The sequence below is a fragment of the Aquarana catesbeiana genome, linkage group LG09, assembly GCF_042186555.1.
Source record: "Aquarana catesbeiana isolate 2022-GZ linkage group LG09, ASM4218655v1, whole genome shotgun sequence".
NCBI lineage: Eukaryota > Metazoa > Chordata > Amphibia > Anura > Ranidae > Aquarana > Aquarana catesbeiana.
In genome coordinates, this window is record NC_133332.1 from 318,918,837 (window position 1) to 318,942,348 (window position 23,512).

Consider the following 23,512-nt stretch of genomic DNA (forward strand, 5'->3'; position numbering starts at 1 on the left):
TAAAAAAAAAAAAAACGTGAAAACATTCTTTTTTTAATTTCTTAATTTTCCTAAAAATGTTGACAAAAAAAATTAAAAACTTTAAAAAAACTTGCCATGCCTCTTACTAAAGAATATGTGCAGACCAGTCAAGTTCCTCCACCCCAAACTTGCTCATCCATGTCTTTATGGACCTTGCTTTGTGCACTGGTCCAAATCATTTGGTTGAGGGGGGATTATGGTGTGGGGTTGTTTTTCAGGGGTTGGACTTGGCCCCTTAGTTCCAGTGAAGGGAACTCTTAAGGCGTCAGAATACCAAGACGTTTTTGTGGGAACAGTTTGGGGAGGGCCCCTTCCTGTTCCAACATGACTGCGCACCAGTGCACAAAGCAAGGTCCATAAAGACATGGATGAGCGAGTTTGGGGTGGAGGAACTTGACTGGCCTTCACAGAGGCCTGCACCTCAACCTGCTAGAACACCTGACCTTACAAATGCTCTTCTGGAAGAATGGTCAAACATTCCCATAGACACACTCCTAAAGCTTGTGGACGGCCTTCCCAGAAGAGTTGAAGCTGTTGTAGCTGCAAAGGGCGGAGCCAACTCAATATTGAACCCTACGGACTAAGACTGGGATGGCCATTAAAGTTCATGCATGTGTAAAGGCAGGCGTCCCAGTACTTTTGGTAATATAGTGTATATCCCATAGTTTGTGGACTCTATAACTATCCTACAGACTGTATATACACTGATTTGGGTTTAATGTAATCGTATTTCTGTTTTTTTGGCTGTAGCTCTGCTGTAGGCTCTTGTAACTTCCAATTTCAAGATGTCCCACTGCGAAATCTGGGTTCTGTCCCTGCCCACTAGAAGGATCCCTACGTCTTCTACCATTGACCCGTTCTAATAGGCCCTGCTCATCCTCCTGCTTTCTTCGTATCGCGTTAAACATCCATCGGGAAACGGGATGAACACTTTCTATATTTACAATTTGCGGCAGCAGGTGTCTAACATGAGCGCCACAAGCACAGAGAATCCACCTCTGGAGACGTAAGAAACAACAGCTCCGGCTAATCCCGTCAAACCTTTGGATTTTGTTATATCAGCATGCAGCACAAAAAGGTTTGGGTAAAAAAGATAAAATGCTTTATGCAGCTTGTTGCAGGCTTGTAATATCAATGAAGTGCGGGACGAGACGAGAATGCTTAAAACCTGTTGAACGGCAGAATTAACGAGTTGAATAAAACTTTCTGAATAGCAAACAAAATTCAGCTCAACATCCAAAAAAATTCTTGATTAAACAGCACAAGGGACATGTCTGTTGAGGTTCTCGTTTTTGTCACGTTCAGCTGGACTTTGTGATGTTGAAGGACGTTTCGCCACGCATCCAGGTTTCTAATGTATCAAGGGATGTACCCACAATCCTTCACACCTCCCGCCATGTTACTTGTAAGTGACATAACGCCATGGCGAGCTTCCAGCCTAAAGTGTGGCTATAAATGGTGGAGCATAATCTTGATACCCAGTTTTCAGAGGGAACGTTCAAAAAAAAATCAAAGTTTTGACATGAACCGAATATATAAGAATTTGTAAACCTCCAAAATTCTGAATTCCCACACCGGAAATCCCGATGGAGCAAAAAAAAAAAAGTGGAATCAGGCTTCAAAAAAGCAGATGCAAAAATGTGCAAATCGATATTTGGGAAGCTCCTGGCAGCCCTGCCTGATGAGATGATGGGGCCAAAAAACATCCTGAGCCACTTCCTTCAAAAAATGTTACCTGTGATATTAAGATAGATGGGTGGGACCTATTGGGTCTGGCAGTCAATCTAAGGAAGGGTCAATCTGGTAGGTCTGGCAGTCAAGCTAAGGAAAGGAAGGACCTGGTAGGTCTGGTAATCAAGCTAAGGAAGAATGGGACCTGGTAGGTCTTGGCAGTCAAGCTAAGGAAGCATGGCGTCTGGTAGGTCTGGTAGTCAAGCTAAGGAAGGATTGGACCTGGTAGGTCTGGTAGTCAAGCTAAGGAAGGATGGGACCTGGTAGGTCTTAGCAGTCAAGCTAAGGAAGAATGCCACCTAAGGAAAAGCAGTACCTGGTAGATTCGGCAGTCAGGCTATGAAGGGATGGCACCTGGTACGTTTAGTAATCAAGCTAAAGAAGGGAGGAACATGGTTGGCGTGGCAGTCAAGATAAGGAAGAATGGGAACTGGTAGATCTGGCAGTTAAGATCAGGAATGATGGGATCGGGTAGGTGTGGCAGTCAAGCTAAGGAAGGGAAGGACCTGGTAGGTGTGGCAGTCAAGCTAGGGAAAGACAGCACCTGGCAGGTCTTGGTAGTCAAGCTAAGGAAGGATGGCACCTGATAGGTCTTGGCTGTCAAGCTAAGAAGAGATGGGACCTGGTAGATCGGACAGTTAAGCTAAGTAAGGATGGTACCTGGTAGGTCTTAGCAGTTAAGCTAAGGAAGGATGACACCTGGTAGGTGTGGCAGTGAAGCTAAGGAAGGAAAGGACCTGGTTGGTGTGGCAGTCAAGCTAAGGATGGCACCTGGTAGGTCTGGCAGTCAAGCTAAGGAAGGATGGCACCTGGTAGGCCTTATAGTCAAGCCATAGAAAAACTTCACCTGGTAGGTCCTGGTAGTCAATTTAAGGAAGGATAACATCTTGTAGATCCGTAGTCAAGCTAAGAAAGGATGGCACTTGGTGGGTTTGGCAATCAAGGGAGGGACCTGGCAGCCACGATAAGGAATGATGGGACCTGGTAGATCTGACAAGCAAGCTAGGATAGAAAGGGACCTGGTAGGACTGGCAGTCAAGCTAAGGAAGGACGACACCTGGTAGGTGTGGCAGATTCTGGCAGTCAAGCTAAAGAAGGATGCCACCTGCTAGGTCTTGGCAGTCAAGCTAAGGAAGGATGGCACCTGGTAGGCCTAATAGTCAAGCTATAGAAAGAATTCACCTGGTATGTCCTGTTAGTCAAGTCAAGGGAGGATAACACCTTGTAGATCCGACAGTCGGGCTAAGAAAGGATGGCACGTGATGGGTTTGGCAATCAAGCTAAGGAAGGGAGGGACCTGGTAGGTCTGGCAGCCAAGATGAGGAATGATGGGACCTGGTAGATCTGACAAGCAATCTAAGAAAAGGAAGGGACCTGGTAGGACTTGCAGTCAAGCTAAGGAAGGATGACACCTGGTAGGTGTGGCAGGTCTGGCAGTCAAGCTAAAGAAGGATGCCAACTGCTAGGTCTTGGCAGTCAAGCTAAGGAAGGATGGCACCTGGTCGGCCTAATAGTCAAGCTACAGAAAGACTTCACCTGGTAGGTCCTGGTAGTCAAGTCAAGGGAGGATAAAACCTTGTCGATCCGACAGTCAAGCTAAGAAAGGATGGCTCCTGATGGGTTTGGCAATCAAGCTAAGGAAGGGAGGGACCTGGTAGGTCTGGCAGCCAAGATAAGGAATGATGGGACCTGGTAGATCTGACAAGCAATCTAAGAAAAGCAAGTGACCTGGTAGGACTTGCAGTCAAGCTAAGGAAGGACGACACCTGGTAGGTCTGGCAGACCTGGCAGTCAAGCTAAAGAAGGATGCCACCTGCTAGGTCTTGGCAGTCAAGCTAAGGAAGGATGGCACCTGGTAGGCCTAATAGTCAAGCTACAGAAAGACTTTACCTGGTAGGTCCTGGTAGTCAAGTCAAGGGAGGATAACACCTTGTAGATCTGACAGTCAAGCTAAGAAAGGATGGCACTTGATGGGTTTGGCAATCAAGCTAAGGAAGGAGGGACCTGGTAGGTCTGGCAGCCAAGATAAGGAATGATGGGACCTGGTAGATCTGACAAGCAATCTAAGAAAAGGAAGGTACCTGGTAGGACTTGCAGTCAATCTAAGGAAGGATGCCACCTGCTAGGTTTTGGCAGTCAAGCTAAGGAAGAATGCCACCAGCTAATGAGGTATGGAACTTGGTTAGATCTAAAGCAGCCTTTGGTCTCTTTCTCCCCTGCCTCGGAAACTGTCAAAAAATAACACTGAAATTTAGATTGGGCTCAGGTAATCCAAATTCATTAATGTTATCCCTCATCTCTTGTTTTTAATGAGCTTTACCGCCAAGCTCAATGTTATGGGGCCAGCCTAAACATGAGAAAGTATAGTTTTTTTACTCCCGTCCCAACCTCCCTTCTCCATGTAACTGGAAGGAAACCATCTTGAACGGGTTAAATATTTCTCACTCATATAAAAAAAGTGCATGGGGATGGATCATACAAAGTATGTGACAATGCTGAGCTCAGCTCTGAAATCCAGCTACACCTGAGGCAGTCCTTTGGGAAGCTGAGTCATAATGATGTGCTAAACTCATACAGGCAGAAGCCAGTCACCGAGCAGAAAGCGAGGTGCAGGGGATCCCGTCGTCTTGGGAACAGCCGCAAATGTTATTCCAGGATGTTATCTCTCCCTCTCCCCTTTTTTTTTTTCTGCTTTTGTTGGTTACACTTCAGGATGACACCCTCCAAATCCTCACCTTCAATAAAGGCGCTAGACGCAACAAAACACCTGTTAATATCGGCTGCGTCCCTACTACAGAAGCGGCGTCCCTTCTTCTTCTTCTTCTTTTTTTTTTTTTAGCTGTTTTATTATAACGCTGTTTAATATTTATAACACTCAGAAAAAGAAAAAAAAATCACACGTCCGCCGGGACGCCGCCGACATGAATTACGGAGCTGTGAGATCGCTTACGTTGATCAGCCGGATAATCTTTGTCACACCCCGACGTGAAATGTTACAATTTCGTACATAAAATGGATACATCTGTTTTGAAACATAAGAGCGTTAATTCGCATCGCCTAATTCTGCCCGTATTTCCATTTCCGTGCTTTTTTTTTTTAATATTTGATTTTTTTGTGATTCGCCAAAAGTTTATAAAAAAAAAAACTTAAACTGTGTGTTTTGTTAAACCAGTGGTCTTCAAACTGCGGCCCGTCGGCCAGATGCGGCCCTTCGCTTGCCTTTATCTGGCCCTTAGGACACTATTCTTCCCTCTAACACCAATTATGAAGTATTATTCCTCCCACTGATACCAATGATGGGGCACTATTCCTCCCACTGATACCAATGATGGGACACTATTCCTCCCACTGATACCAATGATGGGTCACTATTCCTCCCACTGACAACAATGATGGGGCACTATTCCTCCCACTGATACCAATGATGGGGCACTATTTCTCCCACTGATACCAATGATGGGGCACTATTCCTCCCACTGATATCAATGATGGGGCACTATTCCTCCCACTGATACCAATGATGGGACACTATTCCTCCCACTGACACCAATGATGGGACACTATTCCTCCCACTGACACCAATGATGGGACACTATTCCTCCCACTGACACCAATGATGGGACACTATTCCTCCCACTGACACCAATGATGGGACACTATTCCTCCCACTGATACCAATGATGGGACACTATTCCTCCCACTGATACCAATGATGGGACACTATTCCTCCCACTGATACTAATGATGGGTCACTATTCCTCCCACTGACAACAATGATGGGGCACTATTCCTCCACTGATACCAATGATGGGGCACTATTCCTCCCACTGATACCAATGATGGGACACTATTCCTCCCACTGACACAAATGATGGGGCACTATTTCTCCCACAGACACCAATGATGGGACACTATTCCTCCCACTGACACCAATGATGGGACACTATTCCTCCCACTGACACCAATGATGGGACACTATTCCTCCCACTGACACCAATGATGGGGCACTATTCCTCCCACTAATACCAATGATGGGACACTATTCCTCCCACTGACACCAATGATGGGGCACTATTCCTCCCACTAATACCAATGATGGGACACTATTCCTCCCACTAATACCAATGATGGGACACTATTCCTCCGACTAATACCAATGATGGGACATTATTCCGCCCACTGATACCAATGATGGGGCACTATTCCTCCCACTGCTACCAATGATGGGACACTATTCCTCCCACTGATACCAATGATGGGGCACTATTCCTCCCACTGACACTAACAATGGAGCACTATTCCCCCCATTGACACCAAAGATGGGGGGCAGCATCCACTAATACCAATGATGGGGCACTATTCCTCCTATTACTAACCACAGTGGTGTTATGTAATTTTTTTTACTCCCACTGACCACCAAGCCCGAGGCATTATTTACTCCCACTGGCTACAGTCCGGCCCCTCTGAAGTCTGAAGGACGGTAAACTGGCCCTTTGTTTCGAAGGTTTGGAGACCCCTGTATTAAACTATCAAATCCTTGCATATCATAAAATAAAATCCTGTCTGGTATTGTCTGGATTTGCAACTGTTTGATTTCCATTTCTCTCTATTTTGCTCACCGCTCTTGAAATACTCCCCCCTACATCATTTTTGGGCCATTTTTTAAATAATCCATGCAAGGTCATAGATGCACCCCTGGCCTCTTCCGGGTGTAGTGCACCCCCTTAGTGAGCCGCTGGTGAACTTGGCCCTATTCCCACAGCCAAGGGGAGCTGGACACACCTTCCCGGGGATTAGTTGGGGGTCTGATAAACATTCAGGCTGCTTACTCTGTTCTTCTTCCCACTATAAGTCCAGAATCCTCTAGGATTTAGGGGGAAGCAATCAGAGCAGCATCCTGTGAGACACTAAGCAGGCCTAAACAATCAACATCTGCTCCACTGATTACAGAGGAGCCAACTAAATTTACCTACACTACTCTAGGGGGTTGTTCCACAGGCATTTGGGAGCTGGAAGAGACTGGCGGTGTCAGATGCGGGTATGGCGATCGAGATGCTAAGAGGGCTCCCCTTGCGGCTAAGTGCAGCGCGCCCCCTGGAGTTGGGAACAGGGAGCGCGGTGCTCAAAGAAGCACGGTTTGCCAGGTGCTTGTTTGCAGTCAGATGAGCTTGGCCACTGAGGGATGACTGAAGCAGGCTGAGCTGAACTTTGGTAAGTGGAGGAACCAGGAGCCAGGCCAAGGGTCATACACGGGCAAGTCAGTCCAGAGCATAAACAGGGGCGAGCCAAGGTCATACACGGGAGACAGGAACAAGCAGAGTCCAGATGCAAGCCGAAGGTCAAGCCGGGTGTTCAGGATCAGAAGCAGGGTCCAGATGCAAGCCAAAGGGCAAAACCGGGAGATGAAGGAGCGAGGTCAAGGCAAGCCGGGTCAACAACGGGTAATTACAGATCGGGAAACAGGGTCACAAGGCACACAGGGAAGATGAGATAATCCAGCAATGTCCTGCTGTCAATGGCTGGCTTAAATAGGGCCGTTGGCACCAGCGTCTGTCACGCCACTTGCGCGCCGCCGCGCACGTGCAGCGTTTGCGCGTGCGTCGATGCACGTCGGTGTGTGCCAGCACGCGCTAATGCGCAGCGCGCGCTCCTGCACGTCTCAGAACCCTCTGTGAGCGCCCATGTAGGTTCTGGGCAACATTACCAGTTCTGTGACGGCCATGTCCCTGACAGGCGGCGCATCTGCGTATGTTGCGGTGGATTTCCGCGCTTGACAAATGGCAAATGGCCAATTTAGCACACGGCAGCATTTGTGTGCATGTGTGGAAATCCATCACGCATGCGCAGATATGCAAATGACCCAGTGCCTCCTGGCATAGCTGTCACATACCAATCTTCGCAGGAGGCATCAGGGCCTAGGCCAGGGACCCACATGAGATAGTAATGCCGCGTACACACGGTCGGACTTTCCGGCATACTTGGTCCGGCGGACCAGAGTGTGCCGGACAATCCGCCCGTGTGTGGGCGGCGGCGGACTTTTCCGGCGGACTTCTTCCCAAAAGCCCGCCGGACCTAGATTTGAAACAAGTTTTAAATCTTTCCGTAGGACTCAGTTTCGGGCGGAAAGTCCGCTCGTGTGTGTGCTGGTCCGACGGAAAGCCCGCTCGTGTGTAGGCTGGTCCGACGGACCAGATGCGACGCGAGGGCAGGGTATTGCATCTCGCGCTCTCTGCAATAGGAAAAACAAATTTTCCTATTGCGGTGAGCGCGGTGCATGCCAGGCCCTTAGGTCTGGTATGGATTATAAAGGGAACCCCCTACGCCGAAAAAACGGCGTGGGGTCCCCCCTAAAATCCATACCAGACAACGGCCAGGGTTGTCGGGAAGAGGCCCTTGTCCTCATCAACATGGGGACAAGGTGCTTTGGGGTGGGGGGGCCCCGCAGGGCGCCCCCCTCCCCCAAAGCACCCACCCCCCATGTTGAGGGCATGCGGCCTGGTACGGTTCAGGAGGGGGGGGGCGCTCGCTCGTCCCCACCCCCTTTCCTGACCGGCCAGGCTGCGTGCTCGGATCGGGGTCTGGTATGGATTTTAGGGGGGACCCCACGCCGTTTTTTCGGCGTAGGGGGTTCCCTTTATAATCCATACCAGACCTAAGGGCCTGGTATGCCCCGCGACGGGGCTCGCAAGGTGTCAATCTCGCCGATAAAAGCGGCAAGATTGACATCCTTTTCTAGTCCCGTCGCACTTGAGTCACGTTCAAAATGAACGGACTTGTCCGTGTGTGGGCAAGTCCGTTCATTCTGAAAGTCCGCCGGAACTCCGGCGAAAGTCCGTCGGAAAGACGGGCGGACTTAGCCCGCCGGAAAGTCCGGGTGTGTGTGGGCAAGTCCGTCCGTTTTAAAGTCCGGCGCACCTGGCGGACAAAGTCCGTCGGAAAGTGTGCCGGACCAAGTAGGATAGAAAGTCCGACCGTGTGTACGCGGCATAAGGAAATATTTTTTAGAGACTGTTAGATGGTCCTACCCGATACAAGAAAAGCTAAACATGCCAGAAATGCACGAAAATGCCTTGGGTAACCTTGCCTAAAAAAGTTCCCTCATCCCAAGATAGCTGCCAACGTTTCTCAAGAGTTTAGTGTCCAATCAGACCACTTCTCCTCTCAAAGCAATGCATGGAATCCTAAGGGATCAGTTCCCTCACGAGACTCCTTTTCCCATGCAATATTGGCACAGAGCCAACCTACATGGTGGCTCAACCTCCATGATGGCTCCACCTCCATGATGGCTCCACCTCCATGGAAATGCCCGTGTGCCTTCTTCTGAGATAGCAGCACACTCTACTTGGTCATTTCGGTCTTCTCCATAACTGTCATATACAAAATAAAACACATCTTAACCCAAGAACAAAAATTATAATATATTTCACCTCATCTGTCCATGGATATGTAGGTTTCTTTCATTTTTTTTTTTAAGCCTAAGAAAATTTCAGCAAATGCAGAAAAAGATCTCCTCCTCTCGAAATCTGGTGTCCTTGTAACTTGTGCCCTGAACTGAAACTTCAAAAAAGAAAAAAACAGAGTTGGGACAAGGGGTAGGCAGGAGGGACATCTGCCCTGCGCACAGCGGTGGTGGTGGTGGGGGAGGGGGCGACAGTCACGACACAGAGCCACCTACAGGCCGGAGGGCTAACTGCACCTGCCTACAAGCAGGCATCTGACACTCCTGGAAGTAAAGAATACTGAAGAGTCCACCATAGGTTTTTTAGCATTTGAACACAATAGAGTTCCAACTCACCACCCGTCGGAGAAATAGAGTCTTTCTATTGCAGGAGCCATTTTTTTTCCTTAACTGAGCTTCTTTAATATGCAGGAATTCGTCCAGTATCTGTTCTATACGTGGCCATTTAAAATCTCTTCTAACCAGGAAGCATTGACCTTTTCCACGGAGAAGCCAAAATAATATACGTCGTCAGAAATCAATATTTTAGCACATGACAGCGAAAAAAATTACATTGTTAAATATAGGTCCCGGCTGTGCCGTAATTTATTTTTCCAGTGACGGCCGCTTTATTCTTTATAAGACCGGCTCTCAATGTACGGCTAAGTATCCTCCACGGAGGAGTTCATAATTATCGTTATATATAGGAAGGTGAATAAAAATCCCATGTCCATTGACTTCAGCCTCGAGACACAATAATAAATAAAAACCTGTATCCCCAGAAGAACCCCAAATGCGTAGATATTCCGAAGGAACGTGAACAACCCTCCTCCTCTAATTAGAAATGCAGACACTTAATATAGAAGACAAGGATATACTGTATCTGGGATTTCCCTCAAGTACCATCATTATTTACATCAATTCAATCCCTTTTTTTTTTTTGGTGCCCTACCTTCCATTCTCCCCTGTTTCCTTTCTCCCGGGAGCTGCAATCCCTCCTGGTTTTCAAGGCCCTTCCTTTTTTTACCTCGTGCATATACGCCCATGGGGAGGTATCTCTCTTTTGAGCAGCGTGGGGGGTTCTATGGAGGGATTTGGATACCACAGGTCTCTTTCCGCCACTGACGTCTGGAGACCGGTGGGATTGGCGTCCTCTTTTTTTCCCACTCTTTCCCTAGTGCCCTATTTTTCCAATTGCGGGCATGACGTCACCACGCCGGTGCCGCTGCATGTACGTGTCCGCCCCGTCTGGGTGAGATACAGGTAGCAGTGGGCGTGCCCGCAGTTGGAAAAATACAGCACTAGGGAAAGAGAGGAAAAAAAGAGGACACCAATCCCACCGGTCTCCAGACGTCAGTGGCGGAAAGAGACCTGTGGTATCCAAATCCCTCCATAGAACCCCCCACGCTGCTCAATAGAGAGGTACCTCCCCATGGGCCTATATATGTGCGAGGTATAAAAGGAGGGTGCATGCGCCAGTGGCGTCATTCAGCTCATGGGCGGGGCGCTGACGCTTCGGCGTCACTGCGCGTGCGCCATCATGTGTTTGCCATGAATGGTGGCGTCACCCGAGCCGCAGGTGTGACACCAATGCGCCGTTGCGATCGCGCATGCGCATCAGACTGCAATGCCGTGACTGGTGGCGTCGCCATCAATAACACAGCTAAATCATCTGTGTCACTATTAGGAAGCTATAGGTACCAGCTGGCCGCCACGAATGGGGATGAGCTATCGCAGCTCCTCCCCTTTTTCCTATGAGAGCCGATTGGTGGATTTCCACCATGAGGACGCTGTGCGGGCGGGGCTAACCCAATGGTCTGAGCTATTTAGCTCAAACCACTGCCTGGTTACAGTGCAGTCTGGGCAGCACAGTGGTCTAGTGGTTAGCACTCTCACCTAGCAACAATAGGGTTCGCCGGTTCAAGTCCCGACCACGACACCATCTGCCTGGAGTTTGCAAGTTCTCCCTGTGTTTGCGTGGGTTTCCTCTGGTTACTCCGGTTTCCTCCCACACTCCAAAGACATGCTGGTAGGTTATTCAGATCCTGTCTATAAATTGGCCCTAGTATGTGTTTGTAAGCGCGTCGGGACCCTACGGGGTAGAGGGCCGCGCTATATCAAGATGCAACTCAACTCTGCCAAGCCACCAGGTTCCAAGTCTTTCCCTCTCAGGGTAAGTGATTTTATGTTTGAAGATTTCACATGCCAGCCTGATCCATCTTCACGGGGATCCAGCTGGTTCTTTGTTGGTGTGTTTTCTCACTTTCATTTTTTTGCTCATCAGCATGAACATCTATAAGGATATATTCTCTCTTCTTTGGACGCACATCTTCAGACTCACAGTAATTGACACACAGTCATTGAGTACTATCTTGTACCTCAATATTGACATCATTCATGATGGTTGTCCCTTAGTTAATACACACTTGATCGCAGATCACCCATACTTACTTATTTCATTTGACATTTTTTCTATTAGTCGCATTATTTGAATTTATTTGTTTGGTTAGTTTTTTATTTTGGTTTATTCCCGTGATTGTACAGGTGTGGGTACTTTCCTTGTGGGATTTACATCCTTGGCCCAGGTTCCGGTTTCTTGTGGCTTCTCGCTGGTTTCCATCTCCCCGCCCTCACACAGCTCCCGGGGGGGGAAGCTTGGAGGTATGGTTGGCATTTTATGCATTTATCCATCTACTTTTATGGACCTTTTGTTTTGAAGCTTCTTTTATGGAAAATATACATCAATCTTTCGACTACTTTACAAAGGGTCATCTATACTACGCCAGTAGGCCAGGAGCTCCTCGTCAATTGTAAGCGGAATATACTGAATCTTATATGTAAATGCCTGACACCATCCCCTTTTCCTTCCCCCCCCCCCACTTTTTTTTTCTTTTTGCTCTATTTACTCATTTGTGCTTTTGATCTCCAGGCATTTATCTGTGCTTCTCCCGAAGAAGCGAGAAGACTCCTCTCGCGAAACGCGTTGAGACCTAGCACAGCTATCCCAGACTACTGACAGTCATGCTTATGATATATCCAGGTCTCATGGAAAGGTTTATTACATGAATGTGAAATTTACCAATATGTCAATGCCTAATATATTTTCTTTTTTCTGTATTACATGTTGTTTTTAAATGTGTGTTATTAAATCATTTATAAATCTTACCTGGTACGTTCTGAGGTGTGCTCTTTAAAAGTCCCATGGGCGATTTTGTTTTTTTGTTGTATGTATACTATTGGGGACTGATTATCACCTCCACACATCTCATACCAGCTCTATTCTCTTTGTAAACCTTATAAAGCATTGTCCCAATTTATGTTGTAATACAGTGCCTTGAAAAAGTATTCATACCCCTTGAAATTTCCCACATTTTGTCATGTTACAACTGAAAACGTAATTGTATTTTATTGGGATTTTTTGTGATAGACCAACACAAAGTGTCACATAATTGTGAAGTGGAAGGAAAATGATAAATGATACAAATAAATATGTGAAAAGTGTGTGGGGGGGGGGGGCATTTGTATGGCGCCCCCCGGAGTCAATACTTTGTAGAACCCCCTTTCTCTACAAGTCTTTTTGGGGATGTCTCTACCAGCTTTGCACATCTAGAGAGGACATTTCTGCCCATTCTTCTTTGTAAAATATCTCAAGCTCTGTCAGATTGGATGGAGAGCGTCTGTGAACAGCAATTTTCAAGTCTTGCCACAGATTCTCAATGTGATTTAGGTCTGGACTGTGACTGGGCCATTCTAACACATGAATATGCTTTGATCTAAACCATTCCATTGTAGCTCTGGCTGGATGTTTCGGGTCGTTGTCCTGCTGGAAGGTGAACCTCCACCCCAGTCTCAAGTCTTTTGTAGACTCTAACAGGTTTTCTTCTAAGATTGTCCTGTATTTGTCTCCATCCATCTTCCCATCAACTCTGACCAGCTTCCCTGTCCCTGCTGAAGAAAAGCATCCCCACCACATGATGCTGCCACCACCATGTTTCACGGTGGGGATGGTGTGTTCAGGGTGATGTGCAGTGTTAGTTTCCCCCACACATAGAGTTTTGCTTTTAGGCCATAAAGTTGAATTTTGGTCTCATGTGACCAGATCACCTTCTTCCACATGTTTGCTGTGTCCTCCACATGGCTTCTCACAAACTACAAACAGGACTTCTTATGACTTTCTTTCACCAATGTCTTTCTTCTTGTCACTCTTCCATAAAGGGCAGATTTGTGGAGAACACGACTAATAGTTGTCCTGTGGACAGATTCTCCCACCTGAGCTGTGGATCTCTGCAGCTCCTCCAGAGTTACCATGGACCTCTTGGCTCTTCTCTGATGAATGCTCTCCTTGCCCGGCCGGTCAGTTTAGGTGGACGGCCATGTCTTGGTAGGTTTGCAGTTGTGCCATACTCTTTCCATTTTCCGATGATGGATTGAACAGAGCTCCGTGAGATGTTCAAAGCTTGGGAGATTTTTTTTTAATAACCTAACCCTGCTTTATACTTCTCCACAACTTTATCCCTGACCTGTCTGGTGTGTTCCTTGGCCTTCATGATGATGTTTGTTCGCTAAGGTTCTCTAACAAATCTCTGAGGGCTTCACAGAACAGATATATTTATACTGAGATTCAATTACACACAGGTGTACTTTATTTAGTAATTAGGTGACTTCTGAAGATAATTGGTTCCACTAGATTTTAGTTAGGGGTATCAGAATAAAGGGGGCTGAATACAAATGACCCCCCACACTTTTCAGATATTTATTTGTAAAAAAATTGGAAAACCATTTATCATTTTCCTTCCACTTCACAATTATGTGACACTTTGTGTTGGTCTATCACATAAAATCCCAATAAAATACATTTACGTTTTTGGTTGTAACATGACAAAATGTGGAAAATTGCAAGGGGTATGAATACTTTTTCAAGGCACTGTACATGGTGATTATATCCCTCCTTAAATTCCTCGTCTCTAGGGAGAATACATTTAGTTCAGTTATACTATATCTAAACCCAAGAAGAAATTTCTTATATATTTCAGCCTACCGATAATTAGATGTGGTGTCTATAATCGTATTAGGCAGCTGACAGCTCGAGTCATCCACATTTAAAGATCTTCATTTGCTGCAGGATAACTACATAGTAGAAGGCTTATGCGTTTTAGCCCACGGTCTTAGTCATAGCTATCATACCCCTCATGTCAATGGCTTTTCCAGTCCAGGCACCTAAATGATCTATTTTTTTAACCCTGATGAAGAGAGAGTGTTGACCCCTGAAACATGTTGGTTTTTGCTAAATAAAATCAGAGGACTATACAAGCTGGTGTGGGACTCCCATCCTTTAAAAACTTTAGAAAAAGGCCTCTGAGGGTCCACCGGGATGCCACGGTTTCTAGTGAGCAGCCTCTAAGACCGCAAACCACCCATTACATTATAACTTTTCCTGGAGGGTCCACCAGGACTCCACGGTTGCTGGTGAGCAGACCACAAACCACCCATCCTGTTAACATATCTCCATTAGGTTTAGCGCTCCTACACCACAAAGGCCCCTATGTGAATAGGTAGGGAGGGCATAGTAGCCTTTGTTACTCATTTACAAAGAAGGAAAATGTGATATATTTGGTCAATTACTTCAAACGGCTAAAGTTTAGGTCTGGTATAAATTTAGAGATGAACCACAAGCAAAAAAAATTAATAAATTACATGGGGTTAACCCCAAAATCCATACTAGGTCCTTATCCAGGCATACAACTAGCTGACCAGGGAGGGCAGTGGGAATGCATGCTCCCACACCCGAACCATAGCAGGCCACATGGCCTCAACATGAAGAGAGTACCAAGTCCTGCAACCCCAGCAAGCCACCATGTCCCCATAATGAAGGTGTAAGAGCCACATCCCCACATCCCTGGCTCAGAGGACTTACCAGAATCTGGAGGCCCTTTTTAGAAAAGGGGGCCTCCAGATATAATACCCCCCCATGTCAATGGCTTTTCCACTCCAGGCACCTGCATGATTTATTTTTTAGCCCTGATAAAGAGGGAGTGTTGACTCCCGAAACACGTTGGTTATTGCAAAATAAAATCTTTCAAAGAACTATGCAAGCTGGTGTGGCACTCCCATCCTTTCAAAACTTTAGTAAACTCCTCCAAGGGTCCACCAGAACTCCACGGTTGCCTCTAAGACCACAAACCACCCATTACATTATAACATATCTCCATATGGTTCAGTGCTCCTACACCACAAAGGCCCCTATTGGAATTCTTAAGGAGTACATAGTAGCCTCTGTTACTCATTCAAAAAAGGAAAATGTAGAATACTTGGTCAACGACCTCAAACAGCTAAAGTTTAGGTCTTGTATAGCTTTAGAGGTGGACCCCACGCAAAAAAAAAAAAAGAAATGACATGGTCAATCCCAAAATCCATATCAAGTCCTTATCCAGGCATACGACCTGGCTGACCAGGAAGGGCAGTGAGAATGCATGTTCTCAAACCCAAACCATACCAGGCCACATGGTCTCAACATGAAGAGAGTACCAAGTTCAGCCGCCCCAATAATCCACCATGTCTCCATGTTGAAGGAGGCAAGCGTCTCATCCCCACATCCCTGGCTCAGTGGACTTATTTGAATCTGGAAGCTCTTTTAGAATAAGGGGGCCTCCAGACATCATGCCCCCAATGTTAATGGCTTTTCCAATCCAGGCACCTGCATGATCTATTTTTTCACCCTGATGAAGAGGGAGTGTTGACTTCCGAAACTCGTTGGTTGTTGCAAAATAAAATCTTTCAAAGAACTATACAAGCTGGTGTGGGACTCCCATCCTTTCAAAACTCTAGTAAACTTCTCCAAGGGTCCACCAGGACTCCATGTTTGCTGGTGAGCAGCCTCTAAGACCACCCATCATGTTATAATGTATCTCCATAAGGTTCAGCGCCCCTATACCACAAAGGCCCCTATGTGAAAGGGTAGGGGGTACATAGTAGCCCTTGTTACTCATTCACAAAAAATGAAAATGTAGAATATTTGGCCGATGACCTTAAAGTGGAGCTCCACCCACTTTTACAACTCTTCAGCATCCCTCACTAAACTGTGCACTGTAAACGAATTGGATTTTTTTTTTTTTTTCTCAGCACCTCCTGTATATCTGCTGAATTCATTTTTTACTTCCTCCTCCCTGGCCGTGGCCCATCGCATCATTTCCTGTTTGCAATGCCTTCTGGGAAGGGGCGGCAACTTCCTCTGACACTGCCGTTGCTATGGAAACCTGACCTGAAACCTATTACACTGCTTGTGCTGCACTGAGCATGTGCGAGATCTGCAACAATGAGATCCAGGAAGAAACACAGTCTGGCTTCAGATGCCCACACTTAAGATGGCCACAGCCTGCAGTAAGTTTATAAAATAACAAACTACTGCTATAAACTAGCAAATCAGACCTTAGTTTACAGACTCACTTTACTAGAATACATTAAGCTTGTATATTATAGGGGTATTTTTATTTAAAAAGTATAATTTTGGCCGGAACACCACTTTAAACAGCGCCATGTGTGCTCAACCTGTGGCCCTCCAGCTGTTGCGGAACTACAATTCCCATCATGCCTCTGCCTTTGGGAGTCATGCTTGTAAATGTTAGCCTTACAATGCCTCATGGGACTTGTAGTTCTGCAACAGCTGGAGGGCCAGAGGTCGAGCACCCACGGGCTAGAGTTCAGGTCGAACTCTCCATCAACCCAAACCAGAAGCTCACCCCCCCCCCGCTTAGGAATTGTCCTCCTCTGCACTCTGGCTAGTTCCAACGGCATCCTTTTCTTTACCTGGGGACCCAAAACCGATCTTTAATTTAAAAAAAAGTGAAGGTTTAATGCTGCAAATTGTATAAAAAAAATTCCCCTAAAGCGTTTCTTTGAGAGGCGTGGGCCCAGCACAGAGCAGGTTGAGTCTGTTCTCGGTCACAGGACCGATTGTGCAGGCTTTTAACGCCGGTGTCATTTTTTTTTTTTTTTTCTACGCTGCGTTATACATCTGGTGATTTCATTTTTCAAATATTCTGAGATATTGTAAGAGGCCTTTTAATAACTCACTAAAATCTGTTTCTTTTTCCTTAACCGCAGGCTTAAATCAATGTGCAGGGCTGATGCAAAGTATATATTATTTTAATGATAACCTGCTGGGTTATGAAGCTGTTAGTCTGCTCTTGAGTGGATGAAGCAGAGAGGCGGCACACCGGGGTCCCCGCTTATGGCTGTCATGTGATGGCTGGGGCCTGATCCTCTGACCACACTTATATGTTGCCAGCCGAGCCCGAGGGGTGGGGGGGACGAGGAGGAATAGAACATCAGAGCGTCATGCGGAATAATGCCGGTTCACAGAAGGATTTATTTTGACTAAGGAGCACTCATCGGTAATATATTCCATAGTTGTGGTTACTTTACCTATAATAATATAATAATATTAGATGACATGTAACTGTAAAGCATTCAATTAGGTGGACATTTCATGAAAAAACTGCCAGCATATGGTCATACTAAAAAAGTGAATGGGAAAAGGTTGGCATTGCATGACATATGGTTTAACCACTGTGATTTAGGGTTGTGTCATGAGAGCACTCACCTGTTTCTACACCATCACTCACTGGCTTAAAAGCTTGCCAGAAAAGGAGGAGTAGCAAAGGAATGACACCCAAAGGAGAAGCAGCAATGGAGAGAGACCCAAAGGAAGGGCAGCTATGGAAAGACGCCAAAAGGAAGAGCAGCAATGGAGAGAGACCCAAAGAAAGAGCAGCAATGGAGAGAGACCCAAAGAAAGAGCAGCAATGAAGAGACACCCAAAGAAAGAGCAGCAATGAAGAGACACCCAAAGAAAGAGCAGCAATGAAGAGACACCCAAAGAAAGAGCAGCAATGAAGAGAGACCCAAAGGAAGAGCAGCAATGGAGAGAGATCCAAAGAAAGAGCAGCAATGAAGAGACACCCAAAGAAAGAGCAGCAATGAAGAGACACCCAAAGAAAGAGCAGCAATGGAGAGAGACCCAAAGGAAGAGCAGCAATGGAGAGACACCCAATGGAGGAGCAGCAATGGAGAGACACCCAAAGGAAGAGCAGCAATGAAGAAACATCCAAAGGAAGAGCAGCAATGGAGAGACACCCAAAGGAAGAGCACCAATGGAGAGACACCCAAATGAAAGGGAAGCAATGGTGAGACACCCAAAGGAAAAGCAGCAATGGAGAGACACTCAAAGGAAAATCAGCAATGATGGAACGCCCAAAGTAAGAGCAGCAATGGCATGACACCCAAAGGTAGAGCAGCAATGGTGAGATACCCAAAGGAAGAGCAGCAATGAAGAAACACCCAAAAGAAGAGTAGTGATGGAGAGACACCCAAAGGAAAAGCAGCAATGGAGAGACACCCAAAGGAAGAGTAGCAATGAAGAGATACCCAAAGGAAGAGCAGCAATGGAGTGGCACCCAAAGGAAGAGCAGCAAAGAAGTGACATCCAAAGAAAGAGCAGCAACGGGGAGACAACCAAAGGAAGAGCAGCAATGGCATGACACCCAAAGGAAGAGCAGCAATGGAGTGACACCCAAAGGAAGAGAAGCCATAAAAGACACCTAGTGGATATACTTGCCAAAAAAGGAGGAGTGGTAATAGAGTGACACCCAAAGGAAGAGCAGCAATGGAGTGACACCGAAAGGAAGAGCAGCAATAAACGATACCTGGTGGATAGGTTTGCCAAAAAAGAAAGAGCAGTAATAGAGTGACACCCAAAGGAGGAGCAGCAATGAAGTGGCACCTTAGTGGAAAAGCTCCCCATAAAAGGAGGAACAGCAATGGAGTGACATCCAAAGGAGCTGCAGCATTGGACTGACTCCTGGTGGATAAGCTTGCCAGAAAAAGATGCCCAATGTAGCAATATAGTGACACTTAAAGGAGAAGCATCTATGAATGACTCCTGGTGGATAAGCTTGCCTGAAATAAAGGAATAACAATGGAGTGACATTCAAGGGAAAAGCTCCCCATAAAAGAAGAAACAGCAATGGAGTGATACCCAAAGGAAGGGCAGCAATGAAAGACACCTTGTGGATAGGCTTGCCAAAAAAAGAGGAGTGGTAATAAAGTGACACCCAAAAGAGGAGCAGCATTGAAGTGACACCTGGTGGGAAAACTCTTTTGAGTGACAACCAAAAGAGCCCCAGGATGAAGTAACACCTGGTGCAAATCTTGACAGAAAAGGAGAAGTGGTATTAGAGTGACACCCAAAAGAGGAGCAGTAATGGAGTGGCACCTGCTGGAAATGTTCCCCGTAAATGGAAGAACAGCAATGGAGTGACACCCAAAAGAGCCCCAGAATGGAATGACACCTGACGGATATATTTGCCAGAAAAGGAAAAGTGGTAATAGCGTTTGACCCAAAGGACGAGTAGCAATGGATTGACACCCAAAGGAGGAGCAGCAAATGACTCCTGGTTGATAAGCTTGCCAGAAAAGAAGGAGTAGCAATGGAGTGACATTTGGTGGAAAAGCTCCCCATAAAAGGAGTAACAGCAATGGAGTGACACTCAAAGGATCATCACCAATGAATGACTGCTGGCAGATAAACTTGCCAGAAAAATAGAAGCAGTAATAGAGAGACAACCTAAAGAAGAACAGCAACGGAGTGGCCACTGAAAAGACACCTGGCAGATAAGCTTGACATGAAAGAGAAGTAGCATTGACAATGACACCCTAAAGAGGAGCAGCAATGGATGGTTCCTGAATGGTAAGCTTGCCAGCAAATGAGGTGGACCAAAACCCCAAAGAAGGAGCATCAGTGGAGTGGCACCTGTCTGGAAATGCTTCCCATAAAAGGAGCAACAACAATGGAATGACATCTGGTGAATAAGCATGCCAAAAAGGAGTGAGCAACAATAGAATGCCCACCAAAGGAAGAGCAGCAATAAAAAGGATACTTTGTGGATATGCTCATCAGAAAAGGTGGAGTAGCAATTGAGTGACAATCAGCTACAATCAAGTGCCTCCTTATACAAATTATAATGATTTTGCCTCAGCCCTCCCAGCATGAAACCACTTTTGCTTTACCAACCTTGTACAACAGTAATAATGGCACTTCCTTGGTCTTCGTCCTCCCCCCGCCAATACTGGCACACTCACCATCCACTCTTTCCTCCGCTGCTGCCATGTCAACTAGGCTGTATCCTTCACCTACTTAACCCTTTCTCTCATCTTTACAGCTTGTGACCAACCGCCTATCACCCCATCTGGGTGCTTCTGCCAAGATACAGCTTCCTCCACTCTGGAACCAGGAACAAGGTGTTAGAGCTGAGCGTTGCACCCAGGAACTGGACGACACTAGCTTGGGTGCAAACTGGAACTGCCTTTATTGTAAATTCACACTGAATATATACCACACAAAAATCAGGTAAGATCTTGATCACATTAACCTAAACAAGGCAAACTGTAAACAGTAATGTCAGTACATATAATGAACAGCTAACATAAACATAAACAGTAAGCTTATTCATCGGTAAGCTAATTAACAACTAGTCACCTAGCCAAGCCTAGAGGACTCAGGTCAGTGCCCACCCAGGCAGTCTGGCACCAGTGTAAGTCTAGAAGACTCAGGTCAGTGCCCACCCAGGCAGTCTGGCACCAGTAAAAGCCTAGAAGACTCAGGTCAGTGCCCACCCAGGCAGTTTGGCACCAGTATAAGCCTAGAAGACTAAGGTCAGTGCCCACCCAGGCAGTCCGGTACCAGTATTCAAGAAGACCCAGGGCTGTCCAAATCTCATTAATGAGCTTTTTTTTCACATACATCTTCTCACTGAGTTTTAGGTTGGCAGAGACCTTCATGGCTTCCTTAACTGTTAAATGTGGTGAGTTCATCTTGCTTTATATAGCAGGACATCTTTCTGAATTCTTGAAGCTCCCTCAAATGCCGGTCAATAAGCAAGCGGCTACCCTGCAGTCCCCTCCAAAAGCCCCTGTCCCGGTAGGGTTTGTCACACTACCACCAGGGGTAGGCAACCTCGGCCCTCCAGCTGTGGTGAAATTACAAATCCCACCATGCCCCTGCCTGTAGGAGTCATGCCTGTGATTGTCAGTTTCTTGCAATGTCTCTTGGGACTTGAAGTTCCAAAACAGCTGGAGGACCGAGGTGGCCTACCCCTGCACCACCCATTACCATCCCTGGCATACTGACAGCCTACAACAATCCCCTTACCAGCCTTCCTTTCCATTTCTTAAGACATCAGCACAGCACATTTTTTTTTAATACAATGATCCCTTTAAGTCATACAGATTTGGCTACTTGTGTTTCACCGATGTGCCAAACATCCCATAAATACTAAGCAGGCTCGGCGATGGTTCCTTGGCTAATCAGCATCGATCCGGCTGACCTTGCCTATACATTTATTCCTGTAAGAATCTGGAAACAAATCAGCATTAATCCACCTTCCAGGGAAAATCCGGGGACAGGATTATTTGATGCCTCCTCTTGAGAGCGGAGGCCAGCTGGGATCAAAATCTTAACAGCACTTCTGAAGTCTGAAAGGAACGAAGATATAAAGAGATTCAACATTTTACCATCAATAACAGCACCGCACATTCAAAGCCTCACCTGCTTTGCATCGCATTATAAACCCACACAGGGCTATATGTCATAGATTGTACTTTAGATGGGCAATGACATTTAAAGCACAACTCAAGCCAAAAATAAGATATTATTTTGAACATGTATGCTTGTCCAGATACATTTAAACACATAGATTTCTACATTTTTAAAAGATAGTTTGAAGAAATAACCATTCTGAAAAAAAAAGGTTTTGGTGGAACTCATATACACTATATTACCAAAAGTATCGGGACGCCTGCCTTTACACACACATGAACTTTAATGACATCTTTTTCTTGCAGAAGCGCATTTGTGAGGTCAGCCACTGATGTTGGATGAGAAGACCTGGCCTGCAGTCTTCCCTCTAATTCATCCCAAAAAGCGTTCTATCAGGTTGAGGTGCAGGTCAGTCAAGTTCCTCCATCACAAACTCGCTCATCCATGCCTTTATGGACCTTGTTTTGTGCACTGGTCCAAATCATTTGGTGGAGGGGGCATTATGGTGTGGGGTTGTTTTTCAAGGGCTAGGCTTGGCCCCTTAGTTCCAGTGAAGGGAACTCTTAAGGCGTCAGCATACCAAGACATTTTGGACAATTTCATGCTCCCAACTTTGTGGGAACAGTTTGGGGATGGCCCCTTCCTGTTCCAACGTGAACACCAGTGCACAAAGCAAGGTTCATAAAGATGTGGATGAGCAATTTTGGGGTAGAGGAACTTGACTGGCCTGCTCAGTCCTGACCTCAACCCGATAGAACACCTTTGGGATGAATTAGAGCGGAGACTGTGAGCCAGGCCTTCTCGTCCACATTAGTGTCTGACCTCACAAATGCACTTCTGGAAGAATTTTCAAACATTCCCATAGACACCATCCTAAACCTTGTGGACAGACTTTCCAGAAGAGTTATAAACTCAATGGAAATTAAGAGGATTTAAATGTCAATATACAGTATATCACAAAATATCTACTGTAAATCAAAACAGCCACTTCCCGTCTTCACACACTCTGAAGGTGGCTGTGCAAAATCGCTCATAATTAGTTTCCTGAAAGTAACAACAGCGACCAATTCCTATGAAATGTTTGTCGCTATGGCTGCTTGCATTCTCCACCAGGGGTGCATGTGAAAGGGTGACAGCACAGGAGCATGAGTGAAAGACAATACAGAGAAATGTCACTCTATAACAGGAAGTTCATGAACAAGACCTTCACGGCAGGGTCACCAGAGATTTTTTTTAAGAAAAATTTAAAAGATTGAAAACAACTTTTAAAATAAACAAGACTGGACTAAAACCCAAGACCACACCAAATCCAAAACTAAAAACCAGAACGAGATAATGACCAGACCATGACCAGGACCAAGCCCAAACCAAGACCAGGATTAGACCATGACCATACCAAGAACAAGATCAGACAAAGACCAGAGTGAGGCCAGGACCAAGACCAGACCAGATCAGGACCAAGACCAGACCATAATCAATCCTAGACAAAGACTAGACCAAGATAAGACTAGATTAGACCAAGACCAAACCATAACCAGACTGAGACCAGCACCAAGGCCAGACCAAGACCAGGATCAAGACCCCAACCATACCAAGTCCAGGATAAAGAGCAGACCGACAACAGGACCAACACCAGACTAAGATCAATACCAGACCACAACCAAGATTAGATTAAGACTAGACCGAAATCAAAACTAGACCAAGACTAGATTGAGACCAGGACCAAGTCC